Source organism: Hordeum vulgare, chromosome 1H, assembly GCF_904849725.1.
Source record: "Hordeum vulgare subsp. vulgare chromosome 1H, MorexV3_pseudomolecules_assembly, whole genome shotgun sequence".
In the NCBI taxonomy this organism is placed as follows: domain Eukaryota; kingdom Viridiplantae; phylum Streptophyta; class Magnoliopsida; order Poales; family Poaceae; genus Hordeum; species Hordeum vulgare.
Window position 1 is genome coordinate 506,418,692 of NC_058518.1, and position 18,282 is coordinate 506,436,973.

The following is an 18,282-nucleotide window of genomic DNA, read 5'->3' on the forward strand; positions in this document are numbered from 1 at the left end:
CTTTGAACTTAGCTTTCTCTAGGAACGTATTGAAATTCAGGGTTGCTACTGCGTGAGCCATTGATCTACAACATAAAATATTGCAAAGTGGACTTAGACTATGTTCAAGACAATTAGAGTTTGACATCCCTCTAGTTACCTCAGTGTGGCATGATCCAAATTCACTAACTCAAGTGCGATCATCACGTGAGTTGAGTATAGTTTCAGTGGTAAACATCTCTATGCTAATCATATCAACTATACAATTCATGCTCGACCTTTCGGTCTCTTGTGTTCCTAGGCCATGTTTGCACATCCTAGGCTCGTCAAGTATAACCCGAGTGTTCCGTGTGTGCAACTGTTTTGCACCCGTTGTATGTGAACGTTGAGTCTATCACACCCGATCATCATGTGGTGTCTCGAAACGGCGAACTGTTGCAATGGTGCACAGTCGGGGAGAACACAATTTTATCTTGAAATTTCAGTGAGGGATCACCTTATAATGCTACCCTCGTTCTAAGCAAGATAAGGTGCATAAAAGGATTAACATCACATGCAATTCAGAAGTGACATGATATGGTCATGATCTTGTGCTTCTTGATCTCCATCACCAAAGCACCGACATGATCTTCTTGTCACCCGCACCACACCATCATCTCCATCATCATGATCTCCATCATCGTGTCGCCATCGAGGTTGTCGTGCTATCTATGCTATTACTACTAAGGCTACAACCTAGCAATATAGTAAACGCATCTGCAAACACAAACATTAGTTTAAAGACAACCCTATGGCTCCTGTCGGTTGCCGTAGCATCGACGTGCAAGTCGATATTAACTATTACAACATGATCATCTCATACATCCAATATATCACATCATGTCTTTGGCCATATCACATTACAAGCATACCCTGCAAAAACAAGTTAGACGTCCTCTAATTTGTTGTTGCATGTTTTATGTGGCAGTTATGGGTATCTAGTATGATCGCATCTTACTTACGCAAAAACCACAAGGAGATGTGCAAATTGCTATTTAACCTCTCTCCAAGGACCGCCTCAGTCAAATCCAATTCAACTAAAGTTGAAGAAACTGACACGTGTTAGTCATCTTTATGCAACGAATTGCATGTTGGTCGATGAAACTAGTCTCTCGTAAGCGTATGAGTAATGTCGGTCCGGGCCGCTTCAATCCAACAATACCGCCGAATCGAGAAAAGACTAAGGAGGGCAGCAAATCAAACATCAACGCCCACAAAAACTTTTGTGTTCTACTCGAGATAACATCTACGCATGAACCTATCTCTGATACCACTGTTGGGGAACGTTGCATGGGAAACAAAAAAATTCCTATGCACATGAAGACCTATCATGGTGATGTTCATCTACGAGAGGGAGATCAGATCAACATACCCTTGTAGATCGCTAAGCGGGAGGCGTTAAGAAACGCGGTTGATGTAGTGGTACAGCTTCGTGATTCAAATCACCGTCGTCCCATGATCCGTCCCGATCTAGCACCGAACGGACGACACCTCCGTGTTCAGCACACATACAGCTCGATGACGATCTCTGCCTTCTTGATCCAGCAAGAGAGATGGGGAAGTAGATGAGTTCTCCGGCAGCGTGACGGCGCGCCGGTGATGGTGATGATCTATTCTTGTAGGGCTCCGCCCGAGCTCCGCAGAAATCCGATCTAGAGGTAGAACTACGAGGTATAGGTTTGAGTTGCACGTGGCAAAGTTGTGTCTCAAAAACCCTAAAACCACCAGTATATATAGGAGGAGGGGAGAGAGCCCCAAGGGCACCGGCCGACAGAGGAGCAGGTGGACTCCCACCCCAATTCGGTTTGGGGAAGGAGGAGTCCACTCCTTCCTTCCCACCTCCCTCTTTCCTTTTTTTCTCTGGTCTTTCTTCTTGTGGCACCATATCCCACTTGGGCTGGCCTCACCAGCCCACTAAGGGTTGGTGCGCCACCCTAGGACTATTGGGCTCACTCCCGGGTGGGTGGGCCCCTCCCGGTGAATACCCGAAACCCATTCGTCACTCCCGGTACACTACCGGTAATGCCCGAAATCTTTCCGGTGACCAAATGAAACCATCCTATATATCAATCTTCATTTCCGGACCATTCCGGAAACCCTCGTGACGTCCGTGATCTCATCTGGGACTCTGAACAACCTTCAGTCACCAACACCTATAACTCAACTATATACTAAAACGTCATCGAGCCTTAAGTGTGCAGACTCTACGGATTCGAGAACTATGCAGACATGACCCGAGACATTCCTCGGTAAATATCCAATAGCGGGACCTGGATGTCCATATTTGATCCGACATATTCTACAAAGATCTTATCACTTGAACCTCTGTGCCAAGGATTCATATAATCCTGTATAACATTCCCTTTGTCCTTCGGTATGTTACTTGCCCGAGATATGATCATCGATACCTCTATACCTATTTCAATCTCGTTACCGACAAGTCCCTTTACTCGTTCGGTAATACAAGATCCCGAGACTTACACTTGAGTCACATTGCATGCAAGGCTTATATGTGATGTTGTATTACCGAGTGGGGCCCGAGATACCTCTCTGTCACACGGAGTGACAAATCCCAGTCTTGATCCATGCTAAATCAACGGACACCTTCGGAGATACCTGTAGAGCACCTTTATAGTCACCCACTAACGTTGTGACGTTTGATACACACAAGGTATTCCTCCGGTGTCAGTGAGTTACATGATCTCATGGTCATAGGAATAAATACTTGACACGCAGAAAACAATAGCAACAAAATGACACGATAACATGATGCTACGGCAACAGACAACAGCGCCAAAAATTGGCACGTTGACGGAGCCTGGGCTTGCGTTGGTTTTTCCTTGAAGAGGAAAGGGTAGTGCAGCACAAGAGCAGTAAGTATTTCCCTCAGTTTGAGATACAAGGTATCAATCTAGTAGGAGAATCTCGTCAAGTCGAGAGTACCTGCACAAACACAAAGAGCTTGCACCCAACGCTATAAAGGGGTTGGCAATCCCTTCAAGATTGATTGCAAAGTGAGATCTGAAGGCAGAAAGTACAACAAAGTAAAAGAGTAAGGTTGAAAATATGGTGTGCAGTAGACCCAGGGGCCATAGTGTTCATTAGAGGCTTCTCTCAAAATAGCAAATGTTACGGTGGGTGAACAAATTACTGTCGAGCAATTGATAGAACCGCGCAAAGTCATGACGATATCTAAGGCAATGATCATACATATAGGCATCACGTCCGAGACAAGTAGACCGATACATTTTGCATCTACTACTATTACTCCACACATCGACCGTTATCCAGCATGCATCTAGTGTATTGAGTTCATGACGAACAGAGTAACGCCTTAAGCAAGATGACATGATGTAGAGGGATAATCTCAAACCAATGATGAAAGTCCCATCTTTTTACCCTTGATGGCAACAACACGATGCGTGCCTCGCTACCCCTTCTGTCACTGGGTGAGGTCACCGCACGGTATGAACCCAAAACCAAGCACTTCTCCCATAGCAAGAATCATAGGTCAAGCTGGCCAAACAAAACCCACAACTCGAAGAGAATTACAAGGATATGAAATCATGCATAAGAGAGATCAGAAGAAACTCAAATAAGATTCATAGATAATCTGATCATAAATCCACAATTCATCGGATCTCAACAAACACACCACGAAAGAAGATTACATCGGATAGATCTCCATGAAGATCATGGAGAACTTTGTATTGAAGATCCAAGAGAGAGAAGAAGCCATCTAGCTACTAGCTATGGACCCGTAGGTCTATGGTGAACTACTCACGCATCATCGGAGAGGTCATGGTGTTGATGAAGAAGCCCTCCGTATCCGAATCCCCCTCCGGCAGGGCACCAGAACGTGCCCCAGATGGGATCTTGCGGAGACAGAAGCTTGCGGCGGCAGAAAAGTACTTTCGATGATCTCTTATTTTTTTCTGGAATTTTTGGGAATATATAGGCGAAAGACCTAGAGCAGAGGTGGCCCAGGGAGCCCACAAGCCTGGGAGGCGCGGGGCCCCCCTGGTCGCGGCTAGGGGGCTTGTGGGGTCCCTGGTGGCCCCCTGCCCTGGTTCTGAGGTTCCCCGATCTTCTTATGTTTTGGGAAAAAAAATTTGGAAGTTTCGTTCCGTTTGGACTCCGTTTAAAATCCTCCTCTGAAAAGAGACAAAAACACGGAAAAAACAGGAACTGGCACTTGGCACTGAGTTAATAAGTTAGTCCCAAAAAAGATATAAAAGGCATACAAAACATCCAAAGTTTGACAAGATAATAGCATGAAACCATCAAAAATTATAGATACGTTGGAGACGTATCAAGCATCCCCAAGCTTAACTCCTGCTCCTCCTCGAGTAGGGAAGTGATAAAGACTGCATTTTTGATGTGGAATGCTACCTAGCATAGTTATCGTTTGTAACTTCTTTCATGTGACATGAATGTTCAGATCCGTAAGATTCAAAAGAATAGTTTGCTATTGACATGAAAACAATAATACTTCAAGCAAACTAGCAAAGTAATCATGAATTTTCAAAATAACAAGGCCAAGGAAAGTTATCCCTACAAAATCATATAGTATGGCTATGCTCCATCATCCTCACATAACTAATTTAAATCATGCACAACCCCGGTATTGGCCAAGTAATTGTTTTTGCACTCTTACTTTCTCAAACTTTTTATAACTATCACGCAATACATGAGTGTGAGCCATGGATATAGCACTATAGGTGGAATAGAGTGTGGTGGTGGTTGTGAGACAAAAAGGAGGAGATGGTCACATTGACTCGGCGTATCAAAGAACTATGGATATGCCCATTAATAGATATCAATGTGAATGAGTAGGGATTGCCATACAAAGGATGCAGTAGAGCTATAAGTATGTGAAAGCTTAAAAGGAGAACTAGTGGGTGTGCATCCAACTTGCTTGCTCACGAAGACCTAGGGAAATTTTGAGGAAGCCCGTCATTGGAATATTTAAGCCAAGTTATATAATAAAGATTCCCACTAGTATATGGTGGTGACAAAACGAGAGGCTTTCAATCATGAAGAACATGGTGCTATTATGAAGCACAAGTGTGCAAAAAGATAGTAGCATTGTCCCTTCTCTCTTTTTCTCTCTTCTCTTTTTTTTATTTGGGCTCTTGGCCTCTTTTTTATTATTTTTTTATTCCTCACATGGGACAATGCTCCAATAATGGTGATCATCACACTTTTATTTACTCACAGCTCAAAGCTTAGAACGGTGATGACTCTATAGGAAATGCCTCCGGCAGTGTATCGGGATGTGCAACGATCTAGCTTGGTGTATGATGTTGAAACATCTCTCTAGCTATCTCACGATCATGCAATGGCAATAAGAGAGTGACGACACAAGTCATGAGACGGAACGGTGGGATTTGCATGGCAATATATCTCGGAATGGCTATGAAAATGCCATAGTAGGTAGGTATGGTGGTTGTTTTGAGGAAGGCATCTGGTGGGTTTGTGTACCTGCGAAAGTTGCGCGGCACTAGAGAGGCTAGCAATGGTGGAAGGTGAAAGTGCATCTATACCATGGACTCACATTAGTCATGAAGAACTCACATACTTGTTGCGAAAGTTTTTATTAGTAATCGAAACAAAGTGCTAAACGCATACTCCTAGGGGAAGGGTTGGTAGGTGTTAACCATCGCGCGATCCTGACCGCAACACAAAGGATGACAATCAATAGATCAATTATGCTCTGACTTCCTAACATAGAGGTTCACCATACATGCATGCTACGGGAATCACTAACTTCAACACAAGTAATTTCTAGATTTGCAACACCCTACTAACATAACACTTAATATTACCAAATCCATGTCTCAGAACTATTTGAGAGGAATCAAGACTTCTCTTTCTACTCATTGCACATGAGGATGGATGTTTTTGTATCCTATTTCGGTACCTATCACCTTTGGGACTACTTTCATAGCATAAGCCAACTACCAAGTCACGCACCGCCGTGCTCTAAAAGATCTAAGTGAAGCACATAGAGCAAACTTATCTAGCTCACAAGATATAAGTGAAGCACGATGAGCATTCTAGCAAATTCACGATGAGTGCATGTCTCTCTCAAAAGGTGTGCAGCAAGGATGATTGTGACACAACAAAAATAAAAGACTCCTAAGATACAAGACGCTCGAAGCAAAACACATATCATGTGGTAAATAAAAATGTAGCTCCAAGTAATGTTACCGATGGATTGAAGACGAAAGAGGGGATGCCTTCCCGGGGCATCCCCAAGCTTAGGCTTTTTGGTGTCCTTGAATTTGGCTTGGGATGCCTTGGGTATCCCCAAGCTTGAGCTCTTTCCACTCCTTATTTCTTTGTCCATGAGAACATCACCCAAAACTTGAAAACTTCACAACACAAAACTTAAACAGAAACTCGTGACATCATTAGCACAAGAAAACAAACTACCACCTCTTTAGGTACTGTAGCAATCTTGATTTCTATTTATATTGGTGTTAGATTACTGTATTCTCACTTTCCCATGGCTAGTACCCCCCCCCCCCCCGATACTATCCATAGTTTCATCAAAACAAGCAACCAACTCAACAAAAACAGAATCTGTCAAAAACAGACCAGTCTGTAGCAATCTGTATACTTCGTATACTTATGGTATCTCACAAATTCTGAAACATTACTACTGCCTGGGAAAAAGGCACATCAACCAGCATAAAAAAGAATCAACTCAAAATCTCTTTCTGAATAAAAATGAAAAATAATCTCATGAGCGAAACGTTTCTGTCTTTTTCCAGCAGGATCAAACAACCATCACCAAGACTAGTCATAAAGGTTTTGCTTGGCTCAAACACAAAAAGAAACACAAAAAACACAATCATAACAGAATTATGATGGTGTGGACGCAACAAAACAGAAAGAAAAAAGTAAATTCGTTGGGTTTCCTCCCAACAAGCGTTATTGTTTAACGTCCTTAGCTAGGCATAAGGATTTCAATGATGCTCACATAAAAGACAAGAATTGAAGCACAACGAGAGTATCATAAAGCATGTGAAAATCACATCTAAGTCTAACATACTTCCTATGCATAGGCATTTTGTAGGAGAACAAATTGGCAACACAACCAATAGTTACCAAATGCAAGGAAGAAGAAAGAGACAATAGCAATCTCAACATAACGAGAGGTAATTTGGTAACATGAAAGTTTCTACCACAATATTTTCCTCTCTCATAGCAATTACATGTGGGATCATAATCAAATTCAATAAAATAGCTATCACAAAGGATATTCTTTTCATGATCCACATGCATGCAAAGTTGACGCTCTTCAAAAATAGTGGCATTATCATCAAGTGAAGTCATGACTTCTCGAAACCCGCTTTCAATATTATTGCAAATATCAATGCAACAAGTAGTGGACATAACAAAACTAGCATCCCCAAGGTTAGGGTTTTGCATATTTTTAGCATGATTGTCATTAATAGAATTTATAATGAAATCATTGCAATCACGCTTTTCATTCAAGGAGCCCTCATGAATCATTTCATAAATTTCTTCATCACGATTTTCACATTCACGCATCTCAAGCAAAACTCCATAGAGAAAGTCAAGTGCACTCAACTCACTAGCAATTGGTTCCACATAAGTGGATGTCTTAAAGAGATTAGCAAGTGGGTGAGGATCCATATCATTAGATTTTCAACAAGCGAAGATGCAAGCATATTGAAGGCACATAGCACACAAGCAAAGGAAAAGCAAACGAAAAAGGCAAACGAAAAAAAGGCAAATATTTTTGTAAATTTTTGTTTTTCAGAAGTGTGGGAGAGGAAAACGAGAGGCAAAAAAGTAAATGCAAGAGATGAGTTTGCGACACTTACTTGGATGAGTTCTTGAATTGATCCTCCCCGGCAACGGTGCCAGAAATTCTTGTGCTACGGCAAGAGACAACAGCGCCAAAAATTAGCACGTTGATGGAGATTGGGCTTGTGTTGGTTTTTCCCTTGAAGAGGAAAGGGTGGTGCAGCACAGGAGCAGTAAGTATTCCCCTCAGTTTGAGAACCAAGGTATCAATCCAGTAGGAGAATCTCGTCAAGTCCAAAGTACCTGCACAAACACAAAAAGCTTGCACCCAACGCTATAAAGGGGTTGTCAATCCCTTCAAGATTGATTGCAAAGTGAGATCTGAAGGCGGAAAGTGCAACGAAGTAAAAGAGTAAGGCTGAAAATATGGTGTGGAGTAGACGTGGGGGCCATAGTGTTCACTATAGGCTTCTCTAAAATTAAAATAGCAAATATTACGGTGGGTGAACAAATTACTGTCGAGCAATTGATAGAACCGCGCAAAGGCATGACGATATCAAAGGCAATGATCATACATATATGCACCACGTCCGAGACAAGTAGACCGATACTTTCTGCATCTACTACTATTACTCCACACATCGACCGCTATCCAGCATGCATCTAGTGTATTGAGTTCATGACGAACAGAGTAACGCCTTAAGCAAGATGACATGATGTAGAGGGATAATCTCAAACCAATGATGAAAACCCCATCTTTTTACCCTTGATGGCAACAACACGATGCGTGCCTCGCTACCCCTTCTGTCACTGGGTGAGGTCATCGCACGGTATGAACCCAAAACCAAGCACTTCTCCCATTGCAAGAATCATAGATCAAGCTGGCCAAACAAAACCCACAACTCGAAGAGAATTACAAGGATATGAAATCATGCATAAGAGAGATCAGAAGAAACTCAAATAAGATTCATAGATAATCTGATCATACATCCACAATTCATCGGATCTCGACAAACACACCGCAAAAGAAGATTACATCGGATAGATCTCCATGAAGATCATGGAGAACTTTGTATTGAAGATCCAAGAGAGAGAAGAAGCCATCTATCTACTAGCTATGGACCCGTAGGTCTATGGTGAACTACTCACACATCATCGGAGAGGTCATGGTGTTGATGAAGAAGCCCTCCGTATCCGAATCCCCCCTCCGGCAGGGCACCAGAACGTGCCCGAGATGGGATCTTGCGGAGACAGAAGCTTGCGGCGTCGGAAAAGTACTTTCGATGATCTCTTCATTTTTTCTGGAATTTTTGGGAATATATAGGCGAAAGACCTAGGGCAGAGGTGGCCCAGGGAGCCCACAAGCCTAGGAGGCGCGGGCCCCCTAGCCGCGGCTAGGGGGCTTGTGGGGTCCTTGGTGGCCCCCTGCCCTGGTTCTCAGGTTCCCCGATCTTCTTCTGTTTCAGAAAAAATATTTTTGGAAGTTTCGTTCCGTTTGGACTCCGTTTAAAATCCTCCTCTGAAAAGGGTCAAAAACACGGAAAAAACAGGAACTGGCACTTGGCACTGAGTTAATAAGTTAGTCCCAAAAAAGATATAAAAGGCATACAAAACATCCAAAGTTTGACAAGATAATAGCATGAAACCATCAAAAATTATAGATACGTTGGAGACGTATCACATGCTACGTTTATAATTTGGGTCTTGTCCATCACATCATTCTCCTAATGACGTGATCGAGTTATCAAGTGACAACACTTGCATATGGTCAGAAAACCTTAACAATCCTTGATCAACTGGCTAGCCAACTAGAGGCTTACTAGGGACATTGTTGTGTCTATATATCCACACATGTATCTATGCTTTCATTCAATGCAATTATAACATGGATAATAAATGATTATCTTGAAACAGGAAATATATAATAACTATTTTATCATTGCCTCTAGGGCATATTTAGAACACTCACTTGATCTTATCTAGTATAATCCCGGAGACCATGGTGACAGCGGTCTATTGGACATGGATTAGAAGAATGTTTTCATGAGTGATTTCCTCTTTTGTGAATTGATTGAAGATTGAGAGTCTCTTGGTGCTTGTCTTTGACTATCCTTGAGATACGTTGTGGTGATTGTGGTACTCTCTTTGGATGGCCGCGGTGACATTGGAAAATCCATAGATGAGAACTACAAACTCTAAGGTGTGCTTTTGTAGCCCTACATAATTCTTATCCTCTCTTGATCACAAAGGAATGACCTCTGAGTGCGTCTCCATTGCATGTTCTTTTGTACAACTCTCGTTTGAGATTCTTTGCAGGAAAACTCCTCTCCAAATGGGAAGGACCCTATGTTATCGAGGAGGTCTATCGATCCGGAGCTATCAAAATAAATAATGCTGAAGGTACTAACCCAAAGGTTGTCAATGGGCAACGAATAAAATATTATATCTCAGGTACGCCCATTAATGTTGAAAGCAATATTGTCCAAACTATGACACCGGAAGAACACATAAAAGAAACCTTCCGGAACACTCCAGAATCGTGAAAAAAGGGAGGTACGTGATACGGTAAGTAAACGGACTCCGAAAAATCCGCAAAAATATTTTTTGTCAGTTTTGAATATTTAAAAAATTAGGAAAATAAGAAACTTCTAGGAAAGTGACCCTGGTGGGCACGATAGCCAGGCGCACCCCGGTGGGTTGTGCCCACCTCGGGTACTTTCCGGACTTCGTTTTTCTTCCGTTCTGCTTGTTCCCCAAGATAAAAAATCTTTATATACCCCCCGGAACCTGTTGACCTCTGTATCGCGGAGAAATATCATGTTTTCTTTTCTTGTTATTTTCTGTCAGATCCAATCCACCATGGCCGCTTCAAGTTCCTCCAAGGACAAGTTCTTCGACAACGTCATCAAGCCATATCTGCGGGAAGTGATGCAGCACCCTCACGCTATCCTTATGCGCGATGGGGTGCTGCACATCCGCGATGTGCAAGGACCCAAGGGGACTCGATCCGTGGAGGCCAGGCTTGAAGCTATGGAGCGGGAAGTCTTCCGGTGCAAGGGGATGGTGGAAGTTGGACTCAATGCCAATCACCTAATGATCGCGGACTACACCCGTGATCTCAAGGTGAATGCAAGTCCATGAAGGACATCGTCTTCTCCCTCAACGAGCAAATCAACTTCCTCCATAGCCATACCCACGACCTTCAAAGCCAAGTCTTTGAATATGAGGCAAGGTTTACAGGTATGAGTTTGGTTGCCAGTTGCAGGATCCGAGAGACTCACTCTTCCTCTTATGATGGTGAGCCTCTTCCATGGAAACCGGAGGACAAGATTGCTTCTACTTCATCACCACCACCTCCTTCTTCATCACCAAAAGAAAATTGAGTATCAGGTATGGGCACTCCCCTTGGCTTTCGCCCAGCTTGGGGGGTGCCCCAATATCATATCATCTCCACTATCTTTTGCCTTTAATTTTCTTAGTTCGATCCATGGTTATCTTTTGCTTTAGATGAATAAAAATTTAGTTGAATCCTTTATTTCCAAGAGTTTGCTTAGTGATCAATCTATGCAATCATGTGTGAGATATATAATAAAGTTCAGTTTGAGTTTTGCCTTTTTTACTTTCTTGTTTCAATAAAAAGAAAGGAAATAAATGAAAAATATCATATGCTAATCGTATGGTAAGTGATGACATTACACAAGGAAAAGTATAAGTAGAAAAGTTTATTGTATATTGACAAACATAGCATTGGTCAATGATGCAACTCATGAAAGAATTAGTAAGGGAAGGGAAGATTCACATGCAAATACACAATCCTCGAAATCTTTTCTGATTGTGAGCACCCATCAAAATATTATATGCCAAAATTGTTGACGTTGGACAATGAAGACAACGTAATGAATTATGTTTGTTCATATTCACATAGAAGTTATATTGTCATGGATCCTTCAACATGTGGTGCTTGCCCCTATCTTTGCTAGCCAAAAACTCCGCACTAAGTAGAGATACTACTTGTGCATCCAAAACCCTTAAACCCAAATCTTGTTTGAGAGTCCACCATACCTACCTATGGATTGAGTAAGATCCTTCAAGTAAGTTGTCATCTGTGCAAAAAGGGCAATAAAAATTGCTTCTAAAAGTGTAAGATCATTTAGTGTAAGGGAAAATTGAGCGTTGGACAAACTTGTGATGGTGAAGATTAAAAGCGACAGACTGCATAATAAAGGTTGCCATCACAAGGGACAATATAACGTGACGTTCTCTTGCACTAAGGGGTTGAGCATACAAACAAAAAACGCATCGCAACATCTGCTTCCCTCTGCGAAGGGCATATCTTTTACTTTTATGTATTTACTTTCATGCAAGAGACAAAGTTTTTCTCTCTATTCCTTTTTATTTTCTCCTTTGGCAAGCATCATGTGGTGACGAAAGATCTAGGCACATATATCCAGTTGAATATGGGTAGCATGAGTTATTATTGTTGACATCACCCTTGAGGAGAATTCGTTGGGAGGCGAAACTATAAGCCCCTATCTTTCTAAGTGTCCGGTTGAAATGTTTTTCTCATGTGAACACGGTGAGTGTTAGCAATCATAGAAGACCAAATGATGGTTGAGTATGTGGACTTGCCTAAAGGCTCCGATATGTGACCCTTCCTGAAAAGATGATGAATTGTAGTTGCAAAGTTGACTCAGAACATAGTTTGTTCGTTTCCAATAGAGTTTATGCTTTATACTTCGATGTTGTGATGAATTGTCACTTGTTCATGAGAAGCCTATGATAAAAGTTTTATGTTAAAGTTTGGTGCTATTATAATAAGTTACATGATGTTGCTATGTCCGTATTTTTGTTTTTATCGACATCTCTCTCTCTCTCTCTCTCTCTAACCATGTGGACATGTTTCTCGATTTCGGTTTTCGCTTGAGGACAAGCGAGGTCTAAGCTTGGGGGAGTTGATACGTCCATTTTTCATCATGTTATCCTACTTTTATTTATGTTGTTTTATTGTATACTAGCAAAAGGGCCCGTGCGTTGCAACGGGAGAAAGAAATACCACACGCTCTTAATTTATAAAAAATAGTCTATAATCTGAGAATTTGTAGTTACGACACAAACAAAGATGGTCTTATCCTACAAAAGTGCAGTTCAAAATTTCACATGTCTTCTGTTTTAACACGGCTTGCATGTAGATTTAATACGTACAAAGAATCAAGCAAGTGACCTTCAGTTTCATCTCCAATTCTGATTTTGTTGACGTGTTCATCCCCAATCCGGATGAGTAACGGTATGAAAGAAAGACGAATAATGACTTATTTATTAAAATTGCATCCTAGGTAGTATTTTATTAAATGTTTAACAGTAAAATAATATCATATTTAAATTCTACATATTTTTCTAATCAAATTCCATATATAATATGTTAAATTTGGAGTTGGGGTTTAGAAAATATGAGTATTTTAAAAAACATTTAATATATACTACGGGTTTAATGTTAAAAGCATCAGGGGGTTTTCTATAAAATAGCATGACGGACTAAGAATATCTATTTCCTTTATTAGTATAAGCAAAAGGGTCCGTGCGGAAGAAAAAAATACCACACACTTTTAATTATTTTATAATCATTTTGATTTATTAAAATAATAAGCTAACTAACTAATGTAGTCAGTCCTATCCTATTTTGTTGAGAAATCAACCCGTCCATTGTTAATTCTATCATGATGAGAAATTGAGCGGGACAAGCAAAGCAAAACAAAGAGGCTACGTGAATTGATCAATGGACTGTTATCTTATTTCACTCATGGGGTAGAGAATGTGGGATCAGATAACAAACTGAAGGTGGTGTTCTATTCTCTGTCTCTACAATAATACAATCTTACATTCAATACATTCATTCATCAGCAAACAAATCCCCACAAAACAAAATTTCTTGTCGGTGCTTGGCACACGGTTGGAGGCATGGGGAGGGGATCTCAACAGATAATGAGTTCCTGCCGGAGGAGGGGATGCGATGAGGGGAGCAAGGGTTAGGCGCCTCTATCTAGCAATAAGGAGTCGTCGTTGCCGCGCCATAACCTCGGAGTTCCCCGTGTGAGCCATGGAGGCCCGCCTCCACCTGCAAGTACTTCGCTCCGCCACGCCTTATCCGCGCGCCGCCGCCGTTCTGCATTGAGCAGACGCATCATCCCCAGTCACTGTAGCTGTCGCGTTGATTTGATCCAGAAGCTGTGCTCGAGCGCCGAAACGGGGGCAGTAAGCGGGCAGAGGTACGGCCTCGGAGGCGGGTGGGTTAATATCGACAACAGTGGTGGTTGAGATCGGCCACGGCGGCGAGTGGTGTGGCAGTGGCCTGGGCATAGGCCAGGGTGGACCAGGGTCGACGCGATGCGCTCGAGCGCCGCAACGGGGGCAGTGAGCGAGGAGAGGTACGGCCGCGGAGGCGGTGGGTTGAGATCGGCAGCGGTGGCGGTTGAGGTCGGCCGCGGCGACGAGTGGTGTGGCGGCAGCCTGGGCACAGGCCAGGGTGGCCCAGGGTCGGCGGGAGGAGGCGATGCGTACGGGTATAATTTTTGCAGCAAATCGTTTTTTTCTTTTTGCATTGCAGATAAATGATGAAGCGCGGGTTGAATAATAAAAATTACAGGGGCTTTTTAATCCCTAAAACTGCTTGATCATGAACAACCACCTCAGGTCGTGCCTCCGCTACTCTTTTTTATTCCCTTATTATGCAATGTGATCGCCAACGCAAAACCGGTGCTACCTCTACTTATATTCGATAGGTACTTGAAGTGCGCCATGACGCGCCTCATGTACGTGTAGCACCAATTGTCTAACCGTGGATATGTAGGAAACGGCGGCGCCTCGACAGTTTACATATTTATAGATTCCATATTTTAATGCTTTTAATTCCATAATTTGATCCATGTCAAGTGGTATATTTATTTCTTACTGTCATTTATACATCTGCTTCTTAGTGAAATTACTGGTAATGGCAATTGATTATCTTGTGTTGTGTAATGGTAAAGTTAAATTGGTAGTAACATTCAGTTTTTCTTGCACTGTGAATACATTTGAACTCATTGTAAAACAGTAGTAATTATAGAAAAGCCTAAAAAAAATACTGATAATAATATGTCAATCTTACATAATCAGTGTAAAAGTCAACCTACTCAATTTTGTTAGATACAAATTTACGATTTTTTTTCTTTTTTTTAGTTTCCAACCAATGCATATGCTCCCAATCTTTTCCTATTTGGTTTGCTTTATTGCTTATCCATCCAATCTAGCACAAAAGCAGTAGGCGAATCAGCGGCAAAGTTCGGAGAGCCTATTTTGGATGCAGCCTATTTTGGATGCAGAGTTGTGGAGCTTCAGAAAATTCACAAGAACATCAAAGAGCAAATAAATGTTTGTACAATTTTCTTCCGTATTTAAATTAGAGAAAAGATAGCAACAAAATATCCTCCATAGTTAAACAATATTCAAGCATGGTCAACCAAGTGCAAGAATACAAAGTATACATCTGAATCTGAAAAGGATGTCTGACCATTTTAAATAATCAACAGTTGTACTGCTTCTAGATAAAAAAAAATTGTACATTTATATTCGGTGCAAGTCACATGTTTGTATTAGACCGAATACTTAGCTAAATATGTACAAGAAAATATGGTTTACCATGAAGAACCATTTTACATAGGTGATGAAGGGCACAATATAATTGTTGGTCATCTCCCTATCCTACTTTGAGCCTGCTCGGACCTGCATAACCATTTGACAGAAAAAGTTTATATGTTTCTAAAAAAAGATTATATGTTTACTGATCCATCTCTGAATCTGGATATAAACAAACCAGGTCTATGAATGAATTAGATGCAGAAATTGTTGGAATTATGCCCTAGAGGCAATAATAATATAGTTATTATTATAATTCCTGTATCAAGATAATCGTTTATTATCCATGCTATAATTGTATTGAATGAAGACTCATTTACATGTGTCGATACATAGACAAAACACCGTCCCTAGCAAGCCTCTAGTTGGCTAGCCAGTTGATCAAAGATAGTCAGTGTCTTCTGATTATGAACAAGGTGTTGTTGCTTGATAATTGGATCACGTCATTAGGAGAATCACGTGATGGACTAGACCCAAACTAATAGACGTAGCATGTTGATCGTGTCATTTTGTTGCTACTGTTTTCTGCGTGTCAAGTATTTATTCCTATGACCATGAGATCATATAACTCACTGACACCGGAGGAATGCTTTGTGTGTATCAAACATCGCAACGTAACTGGGTGACTATAAAGATGCTCTACAGGTATCTCCGAAGGTGTTAGTTGAGTTAATATGGATCAAGACTGGGATTTGTCACTCCCTGTGACGGAGAGGTATCTCGGGGCCCACTCGGTAATACAACATCACACACAAGCCTTGCAAGCAATGTGACTTAGTGTAAGTTGCGGGATCTTGTATTACGGAACGAGTAAAGAGACTTGTCGGTAAACGAGATTGAAATAGGTATGAGGATACTGACGATCGAATCTCGGGCAAGTAACATACCGAAGGACAAAGGGAATGACATACGGGATTATATGAATCCTTGGCACTGAGGTTCAAACGATAAGATCTTCGTAGAATATGTAGGATCCAATATGGGCATCCAGGTCCCGCTATTGGATATTGACCGAGGAGTCTCTCGGGTCATGTCTACATAGTTCTCGAACCCGCAGGGTCTGCACACTTAAGGTTCGACGTTGTTTTATGCGTATTTGAGTTATATGGTTGGTTACCGAATGTTGTTCGGAGTCCCGGATGAGATCATGGACGTCACGAGGGTTACCGGAATGGTCCGGAAACGAAGATTGATATATAGGATGACCTCATTTGATTACTGGATGGTTTTCGGAGTTACCGGGAATGTACCGGGAATGACGAATGGGTTCCGGGAGTTCACCGGGGGGGGCAACCCACCCCGGGGAATCCCATAGGCCTCGAGGGTGGCACACCAGCCCTTAGTGGGCTGGTGGGACAGCCCAAGAGGGCCCTATGCGCCTAGAGAAGAAAATCAAAGAGAAAGAAAAAAAAAAGAGGAGGTGGGAAGGGAAGGAAGGACTCCCTCCCACCAAACCAAGTCCAACTCGGTTTGGGGGGGAACCTTCCCCCTTGGACTCGGCCAACCCCCTTGGGGCTCCTTGAGCCCCAAGGCAAGGTACCCTCCCTCCCACCTATATATACGGAGTTATTGGGGCTGATTTGAGACGACTTTTCCACGGCAGCCCGACCACATACCTCCACGGTTTTTCCTCTATCATCGTAACAAGAAGATCAAGTTCCTATGGTCTGATCGTGGGGGTGAATATCTGAGTTTCGAGTTTGGTGCTCACTTAAGACAATGTGGAATTGTTTCACAGTTGACACCTCCTGGAACACCACAGCGTAATGGTGTGTCCGAACATCGTAATCGTACTTTATTAGAGATGGTGCGATCTATGATGTCTCTTACCGATTTGTCGTTATCATTTTGGGGTTATGCATTAGAAACAGCTGCATTCACTTTAAATAGGGCACCATCAAAATCCGTTGAGACGACACCATACGAACTGTGGTATGGCAAAAGGCCAAAGTTATCGTTTCTTAAAGTTTGGGGATGTGATGCTTATGTCAAAAAGCTTCAGCCTGAAAAGCTGGAACCCAAAGCGGAAAAGTGCGTCTTCATAGGTTACCCAAAAGAGACAGTTGGGTACACCTTCTATCTCAAATCCGAGGGCAAAGTGTTTGTTGCTAAAAACGGAGCTTTTCTCGAGAAGGAGTTTCTCTCGAGAGAATTGAGTGGGAGGAAGATAGAACTTGACGAGGTTGTCGAACCTCTCATCCCTCTTGATGGTGGCGCAGGGCAAGGGGAAACCTCTGTCGTTGCGACGCCGGTTGAGGAGGAAGTTAATGATGATGATCATGAAACTCCAGTTCAAGTTTCTGTTGAACCAGCAGGTCGACGAGACCACGTGCTGCTCCAGAGTGGTACGGTAATCCCGTCTTATCAATCATGTTGTTAGACAACAATGAACCTGCAAATTATGAAGAAGCAATGGTGGGCCCAGATTCCAACAAATGGCTAGAAGCCATGAAGTCCGAGATAGGATCCATGTATGAGAACAAAGTGTGGACTTTGGAGGTACTACCTGAGGGCCGCAAGGCTATTCAGAAAAAATGGATCTTTAAGAGGAAGACGGACGCTGACGGCAATGTGGCCGTTTATAAAGCTCGACTTGTGGCAAAGGGTTTTTCACAAGTTCAAGGAGTTGACTATGATGAGACATTCTCACCCGTAGCGATGCTTAAGTCCGTCAGAATCATGTTAGCAATAGCTGCATTTTTCGATTATGAAATCTGGCAGATGGATGTCAAAACGGCGTTCTTTAACGGTTTCCTTAAGGAAGAGTTGTATATGATACAACCCGAAGGTTTTGTCGATCCTAAGAATGCTAAC